This window comes from Ictidomys tridecemlineatus, chromosome 6 (assembly GCF_052094955.1).
Source record: "Ictidomys tridecemlineatus isolate mIctTri1 chromosome 6, mIctTri1.hap1, whole genome shotgun sequence".
Classification (NCBI taxonomy): Eukaryota; Metazoa; Chordata; class Mammalia; order Rodentia; family Sciuridae; genus Ictidomys; species Ictidomys tridecemlineatus.
Genome location: NC_135482.1, coordinates 21,685,192 through 21,709,322, shown reverse-complemented (window position 1 = coordinate 21,709,322; position 24,131 = coordinate 21,685,192). Strand labels below are relative to the sequence as shown.

The window sequence follows — 24,131 nt, the reverse complement described above, 5'->3', positions numbered from 1 at the left end:
ATCTGTGACACGTATGAGAAAGGAACAAAATCTATCTGTCTGCTCTGGTTGCAAGGATGAGATGTCTCTCTGTCTGGCTTCCTTACAGTGGGGTGACTGATGGCACACTCCAGCTGGTTAATATCATAATTAACAAAGTTGTTTCTACATTGGTAAAGTTTAACTGGAAAATTTACCAGTGATATGATGGCATTGTCATGAAGATTATAAGGGACACAGGGACAAGGAGTCGACTTTTGCTCAAGGCTGAACGGCAAAGCGGTGTAAGCAAGATGAGAAACTGCAAACTTGGAAGGCAAAGGTATGTGTCTTATAATTTCACATCCTGGGTTTTCTTATTAAGATTTTTATTTCATGTGGTGGACTTTTTTGTTTCCTGACCAAAATGATTCATTAAAAAAAAAAAGATCCATTATGTTTGTTAAGCATTTACAACATATTCTCTGAAAGCCTTGGGGGTTTTTCCCCCCAAATCCAGAAATACAGGAATAAAACTAAACAGCTTTTGATACTGAGAATGGAATATAAAACAATATTTTACCTCTTGTTATGTCTAGCTAATCTTTGTCCGTTTTCAGAATTACGATGGGGTCACAAATATTAATTGAACACTTACGTTGTGTAGCACTGGATTTATTTTGTTCCGCAATGTGAAAGATGTTGTTTTATTTTGTGTGTCAACCCAGTTACAGCAAAGGAAAAAAAAAAAAAAGGCAGCTGCGGTTATAGAATATGTAGAGGTTCTATTTTAGTTTCAAGAGGTGCTCAAAGTGGGGGGCAGCGGGGTCCGGGTTTTGACTGAAATCATAAAGTGATTGAAGCTTTTTTACAACATTTATGAAGACGGGTATTCTTGACATTGTTGCTGCTCTCTGTCTGGCCTTTGATTGTTATACCTGTATTTTCATTTCACCATGGTCTGTGAAATGATCTGCTTTGCTTGATTGAATATTCAAGCTCTGGGGTGTTTCCCAAATTATAGCCTTCACATATTGCTAATTAATGAGCATGCATATGGATGAGGAGAGGCATGTGTCTCTGTGAGTATATGTCTGAGCCCTTCATCCAAGTAAAAAGAGGGAGGAGGGGGTCTTAAAAAAACATGCAGAGGGCAAGTTTGGGTCATTTATGCTGTGTCACACCACCACTGTAATATCATGGTGACCAATTTGCAATATTGGGGACGTACATTAAAGTTCTTTTACCTTCCCTTTGTGCATCCAGGCCAGGATATCATGGCAAAAAGAAGTAAATAGTCCTTTGACCATTACAATTGTCTTTTGTGTCTTTTTTAAATAGCAGTTTTTAAACCTTACATAATAGCATTTTGAAACACACTAATGCATAGCATATATGTTTTAAATCAGCTCATTTATACTTTCTCATAGTTTTATTCCTAATCACAAGAGACCTGATCAGCTCAATATATTGATTTTAAATTTTGACATCAAAATTTCCCATTCGTAAACTTTAAAAATGAATGATTTTATGGAATTAAAACCTTTAAGTGTCTGGATAGTATTAAATGCTGTTTATCAAACCTTGGTTTAAAATTTGTCTTGGCATCTTTTCGGTCGTCCCTAAAATTTAATGACGCTGATGAGAAAAACTAAAAGTGGAAGCTTTGTTATTACATGGTGGATGTAATTTTCATAGGAGTATGTTATTTTCATGAAAGAGACTCCTTTTATAACTTGGATTCTTCTTCCACCCAGTATTGGTCATTAGATAGGCAGTCAATATATATATATATTCATTAAGTGAGTGAATTAATGATTTTAAGATTTCTACTGTGATTCAAATACGGTTAACATTTACTTTCTCCTAATCAATAACTTTTGTACACAGTAAACATCAGGGACAGAAACAAGCAGATGAATGGCAGTCACAGAGACACGGAGGATTAAGTTCCTAAAATAATATATTGTTTTTTTAAGCTAAACTTCCATAATATTTTGTGTAACTGAGATTGGCGAGTTTTAGAACCCTGGTGGAGTATCAAAGGTCTATGAGGATTAAAAAGGGCCAAGAAATTCGTTCACAGCTAATGTCCCATTTTTAAAAAAAAACAGGATTACCTCCTGAGATGTGTGGAAATGAACTCTTGTTAGAGTTTCAAAGGAATTAATATATTTTTTTTTTTGGTAAAATGTGCTAATGTAAAGAGTTAGAAGATTAGTGATGTTTAATGAATAGAATGCATTCTTTCTCATGGAAATGGGAATATAATAAGTGTCCTGTAGGTGATTGGGTTGTAGCAATTTTATTGAAGATTAAAGTTTGATTGACCTTTGTTAGGGTGATTAACCTTTCAGAAATTAAAAGCCAGATTGGAATTAGTCTGTCCAATTTAAATGCAAACATTGAGCAGATTCTGTGTCATTCAAATAATAATAATAAAAAACCCTCCTATTTTAATTTTCATTTTTGCACGTCTGGTGATATGCTACTTTAGAAGGACCATAGCTCTGACAAGAGTGTCTCTGTGGCAGAGAATCTAGAAATAATGTGAATATTATTGGGAGCCTGTAGGGAGGGAACCCAAGAACCATTCCCCTACCCCATAAAACATCAAAACCAGTCCCACAACCTCTGCATAACTGGAAATATTTGCTCTCCATAAAAAATGATCTAGGAATGTACTGAAGAAGTTAGGAATAAATAGTAATGACATCTCTATTCCAAACCAATGACAACAACCTAAACTGAATATTATATCAATGTTAAATGTATACAATGGCTCCTGAAAAATGCATGTTTTATTGAAGTTGCTTATGAACCAGTACCTGAAAGTTGATTATTTCTGATGTCTGGAATTTTATTCCCCAGGATCTCTAATCATCTCTGGATGTATTCCCCTTTTTCATTAGGTTCAAAAATTGTTAGAGGAGAAGCAAAGTCTAATTATTTGCAATGGTACTTAATGGTTTAGTTTTATTTCTGTTTCTTAAATTATCTTGGAGCATTTGTGAAGAGTTTGCATATTCACACTGCTTCAAAAAATGGTTTTCATTTTTTCATATCATACTATTTTTTATTATTACTAAGTCAGTGAATCTTTTTAGTTTTAGGTCCCACCACACAGTGAATGCATCTTCCTTTCATGTGTCTATGAACTATTAAAATGGTAATAAAGATTCTCTTCATTCCATCTGTAATTTATTTCTCTCTCTTTTCATCAAAGAATTCGCTCTGAATGTGTCAAGGTAGAAAAGTCCAAGGTATTATAGTGTAAAAATTAAGAAGCCTGAGGTGCTATAGTTTATTTTTTTACACAAGCTTTTCATGTATGCTTTCAACACCCTTCTGAAAGATAGGCTTCCTCTGTAGGACTATAAGGAAAGTCAAAAGATGAAATACTTGGGAGAGATAGACTGAAATTATACACACTTGCCAAAGTGACTGGCATCCTCTAGAGAGCTGGATAATACCTTGAAGCATAAATTAATAATATGTTTAACTAAGATCTATTTGCTATAAGGATAATTTCCTAATTCTTAATTGTGAAACAAGTATTCCTCATAAACTATAAACAAATATGTTCTGTACATTGTCTGATAAAGTATAGATCATCAGCTTTAGTTTTGGCATAGTGAATTGTCGAACTTTAAAAAATTCATTTGCTCCAATTGTTCTCTTAATAAAGTTAATCTTTACTAAAAAAAAAAAAAACCCGTGACTGCTATATGCACTATTAACTGCATTTCATCTTTGATGAAAGCACTATTAATTCTTCAGATACAATTCAAGAATCTTCTCCAATTTAGAATAATCTTGTTCTACCTCTTATGAGAACTAATTAAAATGATTTTCAGTATGAACATTTGTTGCAACTCTAGCAACATTCTCTAAGCATAAAAAGCCAATGTGCTAAACTACAGATAATCTCCTATACTATATTGTTATTAATTATCAACATTCTTTTTCATAAAAGAGAATCATGTCTCTGGAAGGCGAAATTCATATTGTCTTAGTGCAGAAAGAAAAAATTGTTGGTGAAAAAGCAAAGGAAAATAAGATCATATTTTGCCAAGTCCCAAATCTAATCATTTGTTTTGCTTTTGTGTGCTTTGAAGACATTTTTATTCCTTTATGTTGCCTTTGTCTTCTGGCAATTGGTTCCCCTCTAATCCACCCAATCCCAGACCTGACATTTCCCTTATTGTTGTGAAATAACATTTTTTGCCATTAATAAGCCAAGATTAATCCATTTGATATTTTCATGGACCACATATTTTGGCTGGAGTCCCTTTGTTTAAAAAACAAACTGTTTTTTTAAAAGACCAATGATATCATTTTATTTATAGTACATTGTTTTATTTATTACATATTATGAGTCAGAAATTTAATTCCACAAAAATTTAGAGCAATTTTATTTTGCTGAACCAAAGAGAGATAGCAAGTGGAAGTCTTATGGATTTTCAGGGTTTTTTTTCATATTAAAAAAAATACTCACCTATAATTTTTTAAGATGTTATTCTCTTTAACAGATAATAATTCTAGAAAAAATTATTTGCTTAGTATTGACCAAGTGAATTTTTTTCTTGTGATTTGTTTGATAAAGTCTTTTAAATAATCTAGAAACGACAAATGTCCCAATGTTAACTTTCTGTCTTAACTGGGAAGGCTAGTTCCTAGTATTAGTTTTTGAGTGAGTTGGAAGGTGGCCCACTGTGGTGTGGTGATGTGTGGCCTACTTGATATATCCTATGCTATTTATATTCAAATTATCACACCAAGCGAACACAGTATAGTGATCCCTTGGTATCCATGGGGGATTGGTTCCAGGACCACCAGGGATACCAAAATCCATGGATGCTCAAGTCCTTTATATAAAACGACATTATATTTGCATATAACCTACACTTTCTGTATATTTTAAATCATCTCTATATTACTTATAATACCTAAGACAAAGTAGATGTTGCATAAATAGTTCTTATACTGTATTGTTCAGAGATTAAAGAAAAAAAAAGTCTATACTTGTTTAGTACAGACAAATATTTTTTCATTTTTAAATGTTTTCAATCCTTGGTTGGTTGAATTCATGTATACAAAACCTGTAGATACACCAGCTATACTCTGCAATCTGGTGATGTGCTTAAAAACATATCCTTACTAAAGTGTCTTCAGCTTAGCATCTCTGAAGCCATCACTGACTGACCTGCCGCCAGCTTCAATAAGTTTTTATCGAGCACCTCCTATATTCCATGTACTCCCTGAGACCAAGTGAGATGAGTCTGTGAGCCATGTTTTATGGACCAGAAACTGCAATTGAGTGGAGAACAACTTCCCTGAAGTCAGGTGGTCAATCAGTAGTCTAGCTGCTGGGTTGGAAGCTGGTAACATTTTAAGCCCTTCTTTCACCAAATCTGCCCTTGTGATATCTGTAGCATTCCCTCTTGCTAAAATTTGATGACTATAGGAACAAAATTTCTAAAAGATGACTTTAATCCCTTTCCTGAGCAAAGAAATTTACTGAAAGTCAGGAACTATAATGATAAAATGAACCTTCTCCTAATTTGCTCTGGAGGAAGTAAAAGAAGTAGTTAGGAGCCTGGGAATATTCTCTGTTACACCCATGCCATTAACTTCACTCAGATGGCTCAATTCATGGAGACAAGAATTTTTCCTCCTCAAATCTGAGTCATTCAGTTTATTGACCACTAGTTATTGGGCTTTTAAAATGATTGTCTTTAAAAGTATTTGTGCTTACCTCTTTCATTTAAAATTAATAAATAATTCTGTTTAACAGACTCTTCAAGTTAGAGGTGTTTTTGCCTCATGGCACAACATTTCATTGTTGAATATAGTCTGACAATCCATTATTAAATTTGCCTCTGCATTTTATAGTGGCTGCTCTCAAAATTGGGTCTAATAGGTGCAGCATCTATTAAGTTTCTGTGTCATAGGTAACTGTCCGGTTTAAGCTGAATACATTTAAAGAGTATGTGGGAAAAAACCTTTTATATAAATATGAAAAAAGAACACAAATTGTACAGTTTACTGCAAGGTGAGAAAGAGATGCTACTTGGTAAAGGAATTTTTGTTCTCATTTCCTAAATTATTATGAGAACAAAGGAACTCTGCTGAGTTAGGCAAAAAGTAAGCTCTGTGAAATTAACCCAGGAGGTTCAGAAATTTGGAATTGACAGATAAATTTGCACTTGGTAATATCATGAAAATAATTCTATTGGTTTGTAAACTCTCCAAAATTGGCTCCGAGGAGTGTGATCAGTCTAAAGTCATCTCTGAATCCACCCACAGGGGTTTTGGAAGGTTCCTGATACATAGTGGGAACTAAGGAAATGTTTGTTAAGTCAGATTGAAAGCTTCTATTACCATTAAAATAAAACTGTGGACATTAAACCCAATATTTCATTATGGAGACCAGAGGTCACATTAAGAAATAATTTTCAACTTCAGAATCTGAGGAGGAAAAGAAATTGAGATGGATAGATAGGTGCATAGATAGGCAGATGCATCCTAAATTTCTCCCCAGTCTATTACAGAATGCTTTTAAAAGTGGCCCAGGGCTAAGGTTATAGCTCAGTAGTACAGCGCTTGCCTAGCATGTGTGGGGCACTGGGTTCGATTTTTAGCACCACATATAAACAAATAAAAATAAAGATTCATTGACAACTAAAAAATATTTTTTTAAAAAATGGTGGTCTGGTTTTCTCCTTCACTTTAGCATTAACTTTATACCTAAGAACGCTCCCCCTGAACCTGTCCATCACTAGTTAGCCACTTATTATTCACCAATAAATTAGTTTTTATTAACTGATTAGAAAATCTAGTCAAAATTATCCATTTAGTTTATGTTTGTAAAGAGACAGAACTAATTCATTAAATATTAATTTTAATTAAAATATTAAATTTGAAAACACATGGAAAAGCAACTAAAGGGCATTAAGTAGAAGTAGGAATGTTGAAGAGTGTCGGCAGAAAAATAAGAAAATATTATTGTGATTCTAAATGCCAAGTACTTTGTAGAAGAGAAAATTAAAGTAAACCATAAAATGAGACACACTGAAAGAATCTTCCCCCAGAGATGCTAAGCAAGATGGAAGACTAAGTTTGACCAACATCCCTTCTAATTATATAAATACTTGAGAATTCATTAACCATTTGAGTCTTGCTTGATGATGATTAAGCCCTTAGGCAGATATGAATCAACTTTACTATATGGAAACATTGAAGCAAACATTTATGAAAAATATGATCCAATTTCTGAAAATACAGGCCAATTACAGATTGAGATTTAATTTAGGAATGTTACTCTGGGTGCGTGATGTATATATTAATGATGATTTCTCTCCCCTCGTTCTTCATCTAAAAATGAGATTTTTACTTATTGACATATTACTGAAGAATCTAGCTTTTTTCCCCAAAATTACACAATTTTTTGCATAAATGTGCCTAATTACCTGAATTCAGTTTTGATTAGCAGTGTTAATTGATGCAGCTGTGGATGGTATCTGTTTACCTAAATTACCATGTGCAAACAGCAATATGTCTGGAAGTGAATATGCTAAACTGAAAATACTAATTAGCTAAGACAGATTGTTATTCAAGTCACATTGTGGAGCTTTCTAATGAAAGCCTGGATATGTCAGGGTTTTATGATATTCAGAAAGAAATGTCTATATTACATATGATTTCTAAATTTAATTCGTAAGAACAGATGGGATGTCAGCCAGGGTTCTTCTGCCTTATTCTGTTATTAATGTGAATATTTTACTCAACTGGAGATATATTCATATGTTTTTTTTTTGTGAGAAACTCATTGTGGGCTTTGACAAGATGCCAGCCCTGTGCATATAGACTCATCTATTTCTTGACCAATATATTTGCAGATTATATCCACCCACTCTCCAAAAGATAAAGATAAATAAACCATCTTGCAAGTTTAATCACATCAACTGGTTAATTTCATCTTATTGCAGAAAGGTTAGTTAAATAGACAGCTTACACTGAGTAGTATTTTATTTTATTGTTTTTCCTTTTGCATACGAAGCAAATAATATTTGTAAAGAATTGATCTTAGAATTCTTAAAAATCCTTGAGTATCTCATGGGCCTAAAGGTGAGTGTTTGTTGCTTTTAGATGATCTCAAATCTTTTATTATTTTTAAATGGATCACAAAGCAATGCTTGTTTTTCAGGGGCCTGGTTTGAAATGTTGCAGCCTTTTTTTGTGTCTTTGTTTCCTGTTATCTCTGTCCAAAAACACGACCTGCTTTGTTTAAGGTTTTTCTACAAAGAGAGCATTAATCTTTCACCTTCTGCTGTGGCACTCAGCTCTCATTAATGGCACTATAACTTAGAAGAATCTGAAGATTATGGTACAAATCCTGCACATCATCCAGTAAAGAAATAATGGCTCTCTTTCCTTTCCCAAGAGACTAAATAACTGTGCTTAATGTGTAATAAGTCTCCTCTTCCCAAAGGCTGGGAAGTTGAGGCCTCTTGACCTAACCTGAGGGCTTCAGATCCTCTATTAGATATTTTAAGATGCCATGAGCAAAATGGGGATAATTTTCACAATGCAAATTTGAACATAATTATAGTTTGGCATATTTAATTTAGTTTTAAGTGAGAATTATAATTACCCAAAATTGAATTATTTCAATTATGCTAATTTCTATCCCCAAAGTTTTGTGTAATTTGGGTTCTCTGGGATAGGTTAAGATCTAGCAAAATCACAATGGCGTTGAATAGTATAATGAGGAATTTGGGCAATGGCTCTGTTCTAGTGACATTTTTTGCTATAAAAATGATAAAGCACCATTAAACTGGTCCAGAAGAATCATAAAGTACTTGAGGTCACTTTCATCAAAAGTGGAAAAAAAAATAACACTATATATTGAATGTTTGTGCTCTTTATGTTCCATTTTCTATACCAATGTCAATAATAAGATATTGTTGCTGCTTGCTGTCTCATCAGGAAGCTAATCTCAGTATTTTAAACATTAAATTCATGTGTACGATTGTTTAATAGTATACTTTCAGGAAAAAAAAAAACGTGAAAGTTACCTTCAGAGTTCTGTTGCCTTTGATCATCACTTTTGCATTATGGTATTTAGTGCACGTTTCTATATTCTTTGAGGTGAAGACTTGAAAGGTTTTGTTGCTGAATGTTCTATGGAAGGACCAAGAGAGTTCAGTGTTATAGTGTGTGTGTGTGTGTGTGTGTGTGTGTGTGTGTGTGTGTGTGTGTGTAAGTAAATCAGCTAAGCAAAGAATTCAATTTAGATGCCAGATTCAGCCAACCAGTTCGATTTGTCTGGGATGTTTACTTTCTGTACTGCCAGCTTCTCTAAAGCAACTGCTGAAAAATCTAAGTCTGCTTTTAGGACCTAGACAAAGGAAGTAAACTCCTCCCTCAGAAGCACAGCTCTCTGTACTATAGGGAACAATGGCTGGGGCATTCTTTGCTCATCCTGAGATTTTCTGGGTATTTTAGTAAGAGTTGTTGTTATTTTGTCTCCATGTATAGATATAGACTTGTCTTGCATTGGAGTCCTTATTGACACATGTGAGCATTTCTACAGGGTAATTTGAAAATGGGAAAGCAGGTCAGGGATGTCAAATCAGAAATGGAATTTTTATGGAGTTTTATCAAACATTCCAATGAATTGTCTTGAGGCAAATCACTTAACCTCGGTGTGCAAATTAGTTAATTTTAAGAATAAATACAGCTATCTTTCTGACTTATTAAGGATTTATCACTTGTGCCCAAGGTTCAACAGATCTGCAAATGAAGTGTATGAATCTTTTCTTTGAACTCTAATTGGCATGTGGGGGAGGCAGGTCTGACTGAGTTAAAGGCTGTAGGACTTAATCCTTTGAAGAAATTTTGATTTAGTTTTATGACTTCTAAGTATTGCTAATGTATTCTCAGATTAATTTGACTCTCACTGCTTCCTTACTCTGTTCCTTTCTAGAGGATGGATAGTAGGCTCCCTGAGGGAACTCGTTACTTCTTTGCTAGGGTCTGTCTTCTCCCTGCACTCAGCTTTATCCCAAAGGGGTGGTATGCACACAGTAGGGCTCTCAGAGTGCTCCTGGATTAAGTGGAGGTTGCCAATGAATTAAAAACCGTGGCCATTAATCCCATTTGTACCTCTCAGTTCCTATATTAAAAGATGTGGTGTGCCATCTAACCCCAGGAACATAAACCCTCTGAGGGCATTAAAAATTTGGAAAGCTACTGGTTATTTTGAAAAAGTTGCACATTTTCGATTAGCTTGTATTCAATTCAAAGGAACTCTCACATTTCACGAAGGATGAAATATATTTGAATTGTACCCTGAAAAATATAGCGCACAATGCTCTTGGGTAAATGGATGGGATTTGAATGGATAAGCAAAGCTTTGTAGACAAGTAGAACTAAATTTAGATTTTTGCCTCTGTCACTTACTGAAGTGTAATCTTGGGGCATTTTCTTAATTCTTTTGGGCCTTGGTTTACCCATCGTAAAAGATGGGCAATGTCTATGTATGATGATGATATGATGAATAAATTGAATAATGTATATAAACACTTCCTTTTAATATCAAGTTAAAAGGAAGTAGAGCCATAACTACTAGATTTAATGTAGTAGCTCTGTCAGATCAACAAAGGCAATTAGAGAAAAACTTAAAATGTAGCACTCATTAACTTACTTAAACTCTTCTGTAGTGAAAGTCTATTTTTAATCCCACCAGTATGTTATATATATGTGTACATATATGCGTTTGCATGTGTGCATATGTATGTGTGTTTATAAACATATATCAAAAGACAAAATGAAATACATGGCTTCCTGGAAGTATATAATACATGAATTTCTGACTTCCTTTTCTTCTAATAATTTCTTACAGCTATCTAACATTTCATTGATCCAAACTAATTCTGTACATGTTACCTTCTGTGATTTCCCAGCAATAAGACATTCTTCCCAGGAGCATTGCATTCTTCTTTATTACCTAAGTTCTCTTACTGCAGTGAAGAGCAGGAAAGAATGAAGGTAAAATGCACTTGGAATCTTTTTCTAAACTGTTTGGAAAAAGAAGCTAGTTTCTCTACATTATATTGGCAATGAGAGTAATGTCCCATGAGAATAATACTACATCTCAATATAGGGTCCAGGGATGAGGACATTGTGACATCTAGGTACTGTCCACATTTTGAAAGGTGTATGGGGTTAGTTTCTCCTCGATACACATTTATTAAAATATTCTGATCTATTATATTGCTTATAATAGTTAAATATTACCATTTCTATTACTATGAAAATGTGGCAGGCTAATGGCAGAAAAGCTGGGACCAGAAGCTTAGGTATCCCTTAGTCTTGGAGATGTAAACATGGGGAGATGTCTAGGGATTTCTTAAGAAATTAGCATATCGAACTAGATTCCAGGAAAAACAAAATCTATTCTCCCCTCTTATAATGAAGTTAGTTACAGGAGAAGGATAATATCCCAAGAAAGCCATCTCATGAATTCATAGTTTGTTTTCTTGGGTTAAAAGATTTCACTGATTCCATAAAAATTTTCTAAATATCTTCTATTTGTGAGGTATTTTCAAAAGCACTATAAGAATATGGAAAGTTTAAGGGATAGTGCCTTCAAGGTTTCTAAGTAACTACTTTATGATAATAAACCTATTACTGCAAGTGCAGTAGAGTTAAAGTGGTAAATTCTTATTTTAGAAGGATAGTCATTCATGTATTCATTCAATAGCATTTATTCCCCCTTGCACTGGGTAGTAGAATACAGAGACATGAGCTTTGAAATCAGGTGGTCTGAATTTATGTCCTTGGTTCTTCACTTACTAGAGGTTGACAACTTATGTGAATCTTCAGCTTCCTTGTCAATAAAATTGGGTTGATTGATTATGATAAGATTTATATGAAGATTGTATTTGTAAGGTACTTCCCACTCTGTGTAGCACACATACATCCAATCACTATTATTTCATGAAAGTGAATGCTTTTCCATTCAAGGAACATAAAAAGTAGTTATAAGTGAACCTACACACACCTAGAGCAACCAGAGAATTATGAAATGGCATATAAGTAAGTGAAATCCAACATGGTCCAAATCCCATAGGTGCTGACAGAATCTAGAAATAGGAGAGGGCTTTTAGAGAAATGGCAAACAAGAGCAAGAAAATGCTTTCTGTACCATGTGGTGTCTGGATCTAGCCATGGCTTTGTTCACTATGTGCAGTCCACTGAACATTTCCCTGGAGACCCCTGTTAATTTAGGAACCTATGACATCTGTGCAATTGAAATAGGACCAGAGCCCAAACCAGAAGCACATAGAACAAGAATTCCTGTTCAGTGTGTGGATCGGGGCCCTGTTCATCCCTGGCCTTTGGTTTGTGAACTCTGTAGGCCTAATTGACAGTGGGTGCTGCCTCTTCTGATAGCACGCATTATAGAATTTTGGTGTATGTGGACTTGCTCAGAGTTCTTAGGACCAGAAATTCCAAATTAGATTTTTGTCATTAGCTTGTCAAGCTTGCCTTAAGCCCACTTAATGAGGTCTGCGGTGGAATGTCTTTCATGTCCTGTGGCTTTTCTGCTCAGTCTCAGCTACTCTCAACTCTGGCCAGAGGAGTTAATGAAGTTACCACAGTGCTCACTTGAGGTCTGCTGCTTTTGAAAACATACCTCTTATGTGTTTGGGTATTTAAATTCTGTTTTCTAGCTTTTAGGGTTTATATCTTCGTGATGCATTCGAGTGCTATGGAAATAAGACCAGATGGATATGACAACCAGCCATTCGGGAAATTACGTACACATTACATTTTAGAAAACCAGTGTACATATGTCTGTGTGGATGCATTCATATGTTGGATTATTTTTGTTTTATCCAACTGGTTTGGATTTCAGTGAAGCAGTTACCTAGAATGACGGTCTGAGAATTCCTCTCGGAGGAAAAGCAAAAACGTGCACTAAGTTTTTTTTGTCAAACAGGCTGAATCTGGGGACAGAAAAAAAGGCCACTTTGTGTTTTTCTACCTTCCTTTAGCTTCCTCTATAGTACTCACCATTCACTCCCTGATATTCCTTTATGAGTTTACCTGTTGTCTGCCATTCCTCTACAACTCTGGAAGGATAGGACATTTTGCTGCCCTAATAGTGTACGGTTTGGCATGCAGTACACACACTATATGAGATAATGAAGGAATTGGCTCTCATAGAGGTAATGAAATGGCATTTGGTTCTCTGTTGGGCTGATGCCAGTATAATGTGGAGATGTTGTCTCCTAAACAATGAACATGGGGTTGTAATAATGGTGATGACACTGCCTGACATTTATATAATGTTTACTATGTACCAGTCACTGTCGCAAGCACTTCACATCGAATCCTGACAAACACCCTGAGAGGAGGGGGCTTTTATTCTCCCTGTTTTATGAATGGAAACCTGAAGCACAGATACTATGCTACCCAGCCAGGTTTTGAACCTTCCTGTCCGATCTTCTACATCATGTATTGTTAAAGTATGGCTTTCGGGATTTTAAAACAAGACATCTCAAAACTGTATGCACCCTTTCAATTAGCAAAAAAATCATCACCTAAGCATGATCTATCAGTTCTGCGTGATTCTTAAATCTGCTATTCAGTTCAGTCCAGTGGTGCAAGGGGAATTAGGAATCTGTACAATCGCTTTTCCTATTTTCTGTTGCTCTCTTCATTGATTTGCCTACCTACTTAACCTTCAACATAAAAGGAAAAAGAGAAGGAAACTAGATGATTTATGCTGTAAATAAACACTGTGGGTTTCTGGGCCAGCTAAAATATTGTGTTAACAAACCCAAAGCATATCTCTGAGCTCAATGGAATAATTGGTATTGGAGATGTTATCTTGGCTTGTTTATGGTTATTCAAGTTTTTCTTCTTGTACAAATTGTGAAAGGATAATGAAATTTAGGTTTGGAATTAAAACATGTAGTAGAAATTTTAACAAGAAGCACGGTCTGCTCAGCTGGATTTCGGGAGGTCTGTATTAAAGGTGAGTTGCTATTCCTCAGGAGGATTTGTCCCACATAAGTGCTGGGACACTTATGTGGGACAAATTCCCTCAAAATGGATGAAAATGCCCTCCAGATATGTAGAAACAGTGTGCAGAATCTAGTAGTTGATAACACCTCAAAAGAATGACACAATTTTCAGGGGTACATTTGTGTACTGGGACTCCATTGCAATTCAGAGACACATCTGAATTGTGTTCCTCCCTGCAACACTTCCTATTATCTTTCCACACAGTAGTAGTGTTTCACCTGTTCATTTCCCTGCCACCTCCTCCAATCAGTCTAGCTGCCAAAATCGATTGTCATCCACCTTCCTCTCCGGAACTACTCAGTCTCATAAATCCCATTCAAAACTGAAATAGCTTTTGTTTGGGTTCACACACTCCTACTGATTTTTTCTGTGTAATGAGTATTTATATGTAATACAATCTTGTTATTACCTAATGTGCTAAGATATCAATTTCTTCCCCTATTAACTGAATGAGGAAATTCTTGTGGAGCGCTTAGCAATGTTGTCCATGGTAACAAATCCCAATAAATGAAAATTTAAATGGAGCTAATTAATATATGCATTACCTCCACTTAATTTTTTTTTTGTGTGAAAGCTCTTAAACTCAGGATTTTCAAGAATACAATACATTGTTGTTAACTTCAGTCACGTTGTTGCACAGTAGATCCCTTGGAATTATTCTTCCTAACTGAAATTTTATATCCTTAGACAACATTTCCTAAAGCCCTTACCTCCCATCTCCCCCCTCCAGCTGGTGTAAATCACCCTTCTACCCTCCATGAATTCAACTCTTTAGATTCCCCATATAGGTGAGGTCTTTCTGTGCCTGACTAGTTTCACTAAACATAGCATCTTCTGGATTCATCATTGTTATTACAAATGACAGATTTCCTTCTTTTGAAAGACCAAATAGCGTTTGGTTGTGGATATATGCCATATTTTCTTATCCATACATCTGTTGGTGGATGCTTAGGTTAATTTCAGATCTTGGTGGTTATAAACAATGCCGTAGTAAATGTGGGGTTACTAATTTCATTTGGCATACTAATTTCATTTCCTTTGGATTTACTCCAAGTACGTAAATTCCTGGATCATATGGTAGTCTTATTTTTAATGTCTTTGAGAAACTTCCATATCCTGGTTTCCATAATGGCTGTACTAATTTACATTCCCACCAAGGGTATACAAGTGTTCTTATTTCTCCACATTCTTGCCAACACATTGTCTTTCATCTTTTGATAATAGCCATTCTGACAGGTGTGAGGTGATATCTCATTGTGCTCTTAATTTGCATTTCTCTGATAATTAGTTGTCTTCCACATTTTTTTTTTTCATATACTTGGTGGCCATTTGAATGTCTTCTTTTGAGAAATCTCTCTTTGAGTCCTATGCCCACTTTTTAAATGGATTATTCATCTTCTTGTTGTTGAATTGAGTTCTCCATATATTTTGAATATTAACTACTATGTTTTGCAAATATCTTCTCTCATTCCATAGGTTGTCTCTTCTTCTGTTGATTGTTTCCTTTACTATGCAGAGCCTTTTTAGTTTTCTATAATTCTCATGTGTTCATTTTTACTTTTATTGTTCGTGTACTTTCTGGGTCATATCCCAAAATCCTTGCCCAGACTGATGTCATAGAGGTCTTTTCCTATGTTTTCTTCTACTAGTCGTAAAGTATCAGCTCTGTCATTTAATTCTTTAATCTAGTTGAGTTGATTTTTGTATATGGTGTGAGATAAGATTTAATTTGTTCTTCATATGGTTGTCCAGTTTCCCCAGACATCCATTTATTAAAGAGTCTATCTTTCCCCCATTCTTGGCACCTTTGCTGAAAATCAATTGACTATTAATGGGTTGATTTATTTCTGAGCTCTCTCGTCCATTCCATAGGTCTGTGGGTATGTTTTATATGCTAGCAACATGCTGTTTTCATCTGTTTTAATACTATAGCTTTGTAGTATATTTTGAAGTCGGTTTTGTAGCACTTTTACTTTGGTTTTGTTTTTGTTTATGCTCAAGAGTTCTTTGTTTATTTTGTAGTCCTATGGGAATTTTAGGGGTTTTTTGTTTGTTTGTTTGTTTGTTTCTATTTCAGTGAAAAATTTCATTGAGATTTTGGTAGGGATTGTGTTAAATCTATAGATCACTTTGGGCAATATGGGTACACTAGCAAAATTAATTCTTCCAATCTATGAATGGGGGGTATATTACCATTTATTTGTGGTTTCAATTTATTTTATTAATGCTTCATAGTTTCCAGTGTGTAGTATTTCATTTCCTTGGTTATATTTATTCCTAAGTGTTTTATTTTTTTGTATCCATTATAAATGAGATTGTTTTTCTTATTTTTTTCAGATAGTTTATTATTAGTGCATAGAAATGCTACTGATTTTTGTATATTGATTTTGTATTCTGCCACTTTACTGAATTTGTTTATTAATTCTAACAGTTTTCTGGTAGAGTCTTTAGGGATTTCTATAGAGAAGATCATATTGTCTGCAAACAAGGACATTTTAACTTCTTCCTTTCCAGTCTGAATGCAAAAAGTCATTTCTGACCATATTAAAAAATAAAAGTAAAAACAAAGAAAAGTCAACTCACTGAATTTTTTAAATAACTAATAGAAATTGACTTGAAAAGGTTCTTTTTTTCATTTATTTTTTATGGTTTTAAACTCTAAAACTGACTATAGAACAAATTCATCTTTCCATAATAAGCATTAAACAAAGCCGTATAAGAAGTTGAAATATTCTTAAGGGCACAAATCGATAGTGCCTTCAATCCTTTTTGGAGCACAGAAGGGAATAGGTTTTACCTTACCATATGACTGCCATAGTGTTGAGAGTACCTTTTGTATACCTATGTATTTATTTGATTGATTAAAAAAAATGCCCTTTACCTTCAGAGCCAGAGGAACCATTTTCAGAAGCATGTAGATAATCAAAATGTTTTCACATCCTGAACACCAAAGAAGCACCATCTTTTGGTTTATTTACTATTTCTTTCTAAATGTTTTAATTTTGAAACTATCCCCCAAAGGTAATAAATGAGGCCCATATTAGGCCCCAGGGAAGAAGAAATTCAGCAGGATTGTCTGCCTCCAGGTTAAGGCTCAATGAGGTTAAGTTCAAATGGTTTTGCAACTCGTTCATGCAAAACCATGGAACTTTCTCCTCACTCTGCTTGCCATAAACTCACAAAGAAAGCATATCTGTAGGGGTTTTTCTTTCTTAAGATTTTCCCTGCCCCAGTCCCATTACTATGTATCAGCAGCTTGTGAGGCATTGATGAGGTGGAATTGGTAGGAAGATTTTGATGGAACAGTTGACCTATGAGCAAGTATTGGATAATGAGGGGCAGGTTTGAGATCTGTGCTGCATGGAAAGAGAAAGAAAGGACATAGACCAAGACTGACTTTCAAATTCCTACAGAATTCAGTATTTTAGAATAAATGTTTCCTATCTCATTTTATATGCCAAGACACCAAAACGCACATTGGTTAAGTAATTAGCCTCAATCAAAAGTTCAAAGTTGAAAACAAATTGAGATAATTGACTAGTGTAACTGAAGAAACACCCTTCCCTTGTATTCTAAGGGTTGTTTGTACAACCATTAAAAATAACTGTATATTAGTAGGACCAAAATAATATGTATGGTGTTTAGATATAAACACATTTTGTTTCAACTATTCAGCCTGAGGCTTGCTTAGGAAATTCACCCATGGCAGATAATTTAATGCACAGTTAGCATGAAATTACTTTGTGTGTGTGTGTGTGTTGCTGGGTATTGAACCCAGGGACACTCTGCCAGTGAACTACATCCCCAGCCCCTTTTAATTTTGTTTTTGAGACAGGGTCTCAGTAAGTTGCCTAAGCTGGCTTCAAACTTGTGGTACTCCGGCCTCAACTTCCCAAGCTACTGGGATTACAGGCATACAGACCACAGGTCCTTACTTCCTTTGAATCACACAAAATATTTGTGGGTTCTTATCAGTTGTTGCAAAGTTCAATTTAAAACCCCATTCTTGGCCCCATGGAATTAATTATATTCGCAGGATCTTAATTTCCTTCACCTTATTGTTTCCAGTACAATTTATAGCACTCTCCAAAATCCCATGCCAACATGGGTTAGAACAAAATGACATATTTTATGGCATCTTTCCTGAATAAATGTCTTTGGGGCCATGCATTTACCCACATACATGCAAAAAGGGGATCGGATGGTATTTGGCTTACTAAGTCCTAGAATCAGAAAATTATGGAGTCTTTTTTAAAATTTTTTTTCAATTTATTTTTTTTATTAGCTACACATGACATTACAATGATCTTGGAAATTCATACATTTGAATCAATTGGGGTATAATTTCTCATTTTTCTGAGTCTTTATTAAGGCCATTGAGGAAGATAAATGGAGCTACCTTTATTGAGCACCTACAATGTTTCAGGTAGTTTACATATATACCTTCTAATTATCACAGCCCAGAGAAATGGACAATATCATCACTATTTGGTAGAAGAAAAAACTGAAACTAATTGTATCAAGCCATTTTTTTAAGGTTTTAAAATGTGACTCCAAAGGCCATATTCTTCCTATCAACCACAGCATGTTGTCTTTGTGTCTCAAGAATATTTATGTTCTTGAAATATAAAAAAGAATCATTGGATTTCATGGCCCATTGTTATAAAGCACAAAGTCGTGTCCCATTTTTTAGTGGAGGGTCCTCGGTTTTCTTGATAATTGAATCCCCAAGCTCAGCATTTGGCAAGCCATCTAGAAAAAACCTAGAAAGCTAGATAGGAGAAGGGGGAAGAAATAAGGAAAAACAGAATATTGCAATTGAACATCTGGTGGTAACTCTCAAAAGAAGGGAAAGGAAGATACTTGGTTTTCCTGCCATATTTTTCTTTTAAAAGGAAGAAGGGGTAGCATGCAGCAAAGGGTAAATAGAGAATATTCATGTTGTGATAATTAGCAAACAGAGCCAAGGAGAGCTGGCTTGGGAGTTGCCTCTCCATCTCCCTGGTCATTGTACCCTGCATGGAAAGGGAGGATTCAGTTTGGGTTTCAGGCTTAGAGTTGTCATGCGAGAAGTGTACATTAATTTCATATTTTCTCATAACTTTCTTTTGGGGATAAGCATTTGGTTTTCTGCTGTTTATTATTTCAAAGGCATCTATATGCTAATATGCTTTATGCTAATTATTTTCATGTTTGCCCCTCAGGTTATGCTTCATATCACCCACCAGGGAGGATCATCTCTCATGAAAACTTTCAAATTTGATTTTGAAAATTATTCAGAAAAAATTAAGCCATGCTCTCTCCTAACAGGAAATAATATGCTCTGGAGAATCCTGTAATTCAAAGAAAATGGACTGGGATAACATTTGGGTTCTCATACTACCAAAATCCTCGTGAGAAGGACAGCCAGGTACACAAAGCATTTATAACATTGTGACATTGAAATGTTGGAAGAATGATTAAAATAAAAATCTTAATAATAGGCTTTTAGAAATTGCTAAATTACACTGTTTTATCCAGAGAGGGGAAAGAAAGGGCTGTTTTCATTCTCTCACAGCGTTTGAGGTGTGTTAACTGCTTCTACTGCTACAAATAATACCATGTTTTAATTGAATGCCATTGTTTCTTAGCATCATTTCTAGAAAGTTAATTCTAATGATATTAATGCCTGAAGCTGAGTTTGTGCTTACAGGAAGAATCAGGTAAAATGGAAATCTCGTATAATAAGCGAGCTTGATGTTTTCTTCCAGTGCTTTTATTACAGAGATTGTGTGTGTGTGTGTGTGTGTGTGTGTGTGTGTGTGTGTGTGTGAAATTATAATTTACTTTGAAGATAGAAGTTAGCCAATTAGCCTATCTTAAAAATATTTTTCAGGCACCTTTTTTTTTTGAAGATAAACAAGACTTACAATTTAATTCCTTGACATGAGATATTAAAACTTTGATGATTGGGAAGGGTATTTTTTTACCTCTCCCTTGGATGGAAATTGGACTCCTTTTGTTCCCAAGCACTTCAGGGGCTCCTAGAAAAGACCTCATATTACATTCCTCTGTATTGTTCTCTGCCTTGCTCTTGGCTTCAGAAGAGCAAGGAGCCAGAAACAGTGGGGGATTCCTACTGCAGATTTAAGCTCACTTCCTGGTCAGCCTCCTCTTTGCTTGATTTTTCCTAACTCTACTTTTGTGGAGCTGCCCCTAAGGACCTTTCTGTTTTTTTTTAAATGCTTTTGCTGTTAGACGTTAACAGGGACGTCACTCTATAGGAAGTGTAGCCTCGCTGCTGGTATTTCTCCTACTGACTCCTGAGCTCCAGCAGGCTTTGTAAGTAGGAGGGTTTCCTTTCAGGTTTGGAAGAAAGATCTGCTTCTGCAAGGGGGGCCTGACAAGTAAACTAGGCTCTCCCCAGGCAGCAGGAGATCAGAAAGAGCCTCCCCAAGGCAGGTGAAGACAGGGACCTGCCCAACATGTGCTGGGGTGTTTTACTTACAGTCATAATCTATATAAATAGGAAGAGTCATTGCTAGGGAGATAGTTGGTAAACTGGCTAGAATAAACATTTGTCAAATAATGATAAAATAACATTTTGTTGGAGGCTAGTAATGTTTGCTACATTTTGTTGCAATCAAAGAACCTGCAAGGTTTTATGCGCCCAGCCCTTGTGACCCATCATCATTTTCTTTTTATTCTACTTCTTTGCCTGTGATAATAACAAAATAGCTACAGATTTTCCCTTTTAAAGTTGTATTCGAAGAATGATTCATTAAACTAACACATTTGGCCTTAATGCAGCCCCAGCTAAGATGAAATTTTATCTTCTTGCTCATCTCTGAGCATAATTTAGAGATAATTCAAATAGAAAAGCAATTTGTGTGCCATTAGGCTCCACAATTTATTAGGTGCCAGTGAACTACACAGCCTGATTAAGAAGGCTGCTATCTGTTTGTGATTCTCTTTGCCAACTAAGTTCTATGAGGAAAGGAAAGACACCAGGAAACAACCATTTGTGGTAGCTCTGGAAGGTGGTGGACATTGTGGACTTTGGCATACGCAGGTGGGCAAGGCCCAGGGTTCATAGGCAGCAAATATTCAATCGACCCAGCTCCAAGAGTGTTGTGTGAGCTGAGAGAACTGGAACACCTGATTCTGAAATGCCTTTGGAGCGTGGGTAGAAGCTCACAACTTTGAAATAATAGGAACTAGAATTAGAAAAGCCTGGGTTTGAGTCCCACCATCAATACATACTCATTTTCAGCCTAGATGAATACTTTTTACCTCCGTTCTTCATTCTCCTTGTGGGTAGCTAACATTAGGAGAAGTTTTTTTTTTTTTTTCTTTTTTAATCACATTTAATTTACTTTTGGCTGTGAAGAAAAAAGGGGATGGCATATTTGCAAGATGTCCACATCTAGTAAGTGCTCAACTAATGGTCATTATTTCTATTATCATGGATATCTTATTTTTAGGATTATCACTATTCATGATATTAATGGTTGGACAAGTTTTATAATTTTTGCTCATGGAGAACTTAGGTAGTAGAAATCAAACGATACACATATGAAATATTTTTTCTGCTACTAAAACAGAACCATCAAAAATAACGATGTGGAAAGTCTCAAGTTTTAAGTGTGATTGGCTGTGTGCATCATCACAGTTTCAGTAAAAATTTACTTTAAAAAAAGTCTAAGATGTTGTATAAGGTGAAGATTTTAGAGATTTACTAAATTTAATTGCTTGTTTCTAATCAATGCCAAATATCCAGGTGAAGTAGAAAGAAATAAAGCAGGTTATAAGCAAGTTATTTCTAGCCTTACTGCCAAGAATCCAGATGTCTAGCTAATAAACTTGCTTTTTTCATTTTCCTTCTGGGGACCTGATATTTTGAAAGCCGTTTTGCAGTTGGTTTCTTGTGTTCCTGTAATGGTGACCTGGTGGGTTACAGGCTACAGCATGACATCCTCAAGTGGTATGGGGTGTGGAATTGATTAGAATGAAGGACATGCATAGGAAACAACATCTTGTGGTTGAAAAGCCCTACTGAGCTTCTAGGACAGCCTCAGACATCCAGAGCATCATACCAAAGCCTGCACACAGGTCCCAAGGCCACTGAAAAATTTTAGCTTTGCAGCTCAACAAGAGTAAATAGGCTTGTTTGTGTTTGCCTCTGAAACACATGACTCCTCCCACAAAGAAAAGACAGATATTAATTAAAATTTTGCAAAGTTGGAATGGATCTTGCATCCTGTATTAGGCAAAGTTTTTAAAAAAAATCACAAAAGCCAGTGTGACTTGACAAAAAAAAAAAAAAAAGACCCACAGATTGTTTGCTAAAAAGGCTCTTATTGCATATAAATCTCATTTAAAGTAAAAAGAGAAACCTTTTTTCTTTGTATTTGAAAGCATTCTAATGACATTAGAGCCTTTTATAAAATAATATATTGAGTGCATATTTATGTTTTGTTTAATCTTCACCTTTTCCTGTGGATTTACCTCTTTCATGGAGCCATTTTTCAAAAGAAATTTTGACAATAAGTTACTCTGGTGTGCTCTATGGTATTTCACTTTAAACATCCACATGTAGATTAAAGTACAACATCATTTACCTTTCCCAATGTTTAGCATAGAGAAGTGGAAAAAATAGCAATTAAAAGGAAATAGACTCACTAGAATTATAGCACTACTTCCCCAGATTTCATTTCCATCCTGTCAGTCTTCAATGGGATGTTAGTGTAATTTCTCTTTAAATAGGCATGATTTGGAAATGTTCACAGTCACAAGTGAGAGAACAAAATAAGAGAAATTTTCATTTATAAGATTGCCTTTCTCTTATCTACTGGTCTTGTCTCCCAGACTGTCTGTCTGTCTCTGGAAAGCAAAGTCAATAAAAATGATTAGAGTTGGCATCTCACAAATGTACACCCTTAAACCATGAAGCGGTAATGCTGTGCAGGAAATATTTTTTTGACCTTTTCAAATTGCATCCAACTGTCTCGGGAATTTCTCAGGGACTAGAGGTAATAAGGTTCAATCCGTTTTACTGTCTGGCTTCAAATTTAGTTCCTTCGAAGCTCTAACTTATCTATTCTTTGCATCTTGGCCCTAGCATCCATTCAACACTGGAATCCATGCATCTCATCTCTTTTCCTCTTCTCAGTTTTTTTTTGCTAAAGGATCACACTCTGGAATCTACAGTCATGACAACTTTCCATTTATTGTCGCCTTCAAAAGCAAAATATTAGCAAGAGAAGATTAGTGGGCATTTTGTCCTTTGAGAAGCCCTTGTTGAATTTAACTAGTTAGTAAATTCCATCCTATCTTACATCTGTTTTTACCCATATGATTTGTGTTTTAATAAACTTTATTATATGTATTTTTTCATATTAATTATATCATAGGCATTTTAAAATTTTTTAAATAGAAGGGGCCAAAATATACAAATTTCCTTTTGTTCTACATCGATTTTGTTTTTTCTTCTGTGAGTCCAAATGCAGCGGACACACTCCCTGGTAAAGAAGGGAGTTATCCAAGTGTGACATGCTAAAAGGCAGCTGAGTGGCCTCATTCTTCACTGTGTTCCCTGAAGGAGAACAGAAAACAGAAGCTAGGGACACATTCCTTGACCCCATGAAAGCGTTGGGTGTCAGGAAGCCTTGACGAGACTTAAAAAGCTTGTCTTCCTTTTCATATTCTGAGCATCTCTGTGCAGAATGTGATTCTGGGTGTTCTCTCATTTGTAGAACACGTCATGTTCGAAAGCACACTCTGTCTTGCTGTCTCTGTCCATGGCTGCTTACTGCCTTCTGCAGAGATTAGAATCTTGGCTGGAATTTCCTGTGGTCAGTGGAGCTTGGAGCCTCTTTTGGGCTTGGAAGTCATGTTCATGGGCAAACAGCCATCAGGAGGAGGATGTCTTTTTGAAGTTGCCCTTCTCAGAGAGTGTATTTTCTTGTCCACTAATTTGTCAAGTTTGATCTCGTAAAATACGTGGCTTTATAGAAATGAGATTATTTCAAACAGCCCTATTTAGAAAGTAGGCGTGGGGAAGAGGTTATGAAGACAGACTCTTTTTTATT

The 24,131-nt window shown here is 35.4% G+C and overlaps 1 long non-coding RNA gene across 4 annotated transcripts in view; it reads left to right on the top strand.

Annotated features, from left to right (window-relative positions):
• LOC110597857 (uncharacterized) overlaps positions 1–24,131 on the top strand; it is a 95,617-nt gene that overhangs the window by 63,386 nt on the left and 8,100 nt on the right. For all 4 annotated transcript variants that reach the window (XR_013440378.1, XR_013440379.1, XR_013440377.1 and 1 more), the window contains 2 exons: positions 89–301; positions 19,372–19,471. This is a non-coding gene — a long non-coding RNA (uncharacterized LOC110597857). The remainder of the gene's footprint in view (positions 1–88; positions 302–19,371; positions 19,472–24,131) is intronic.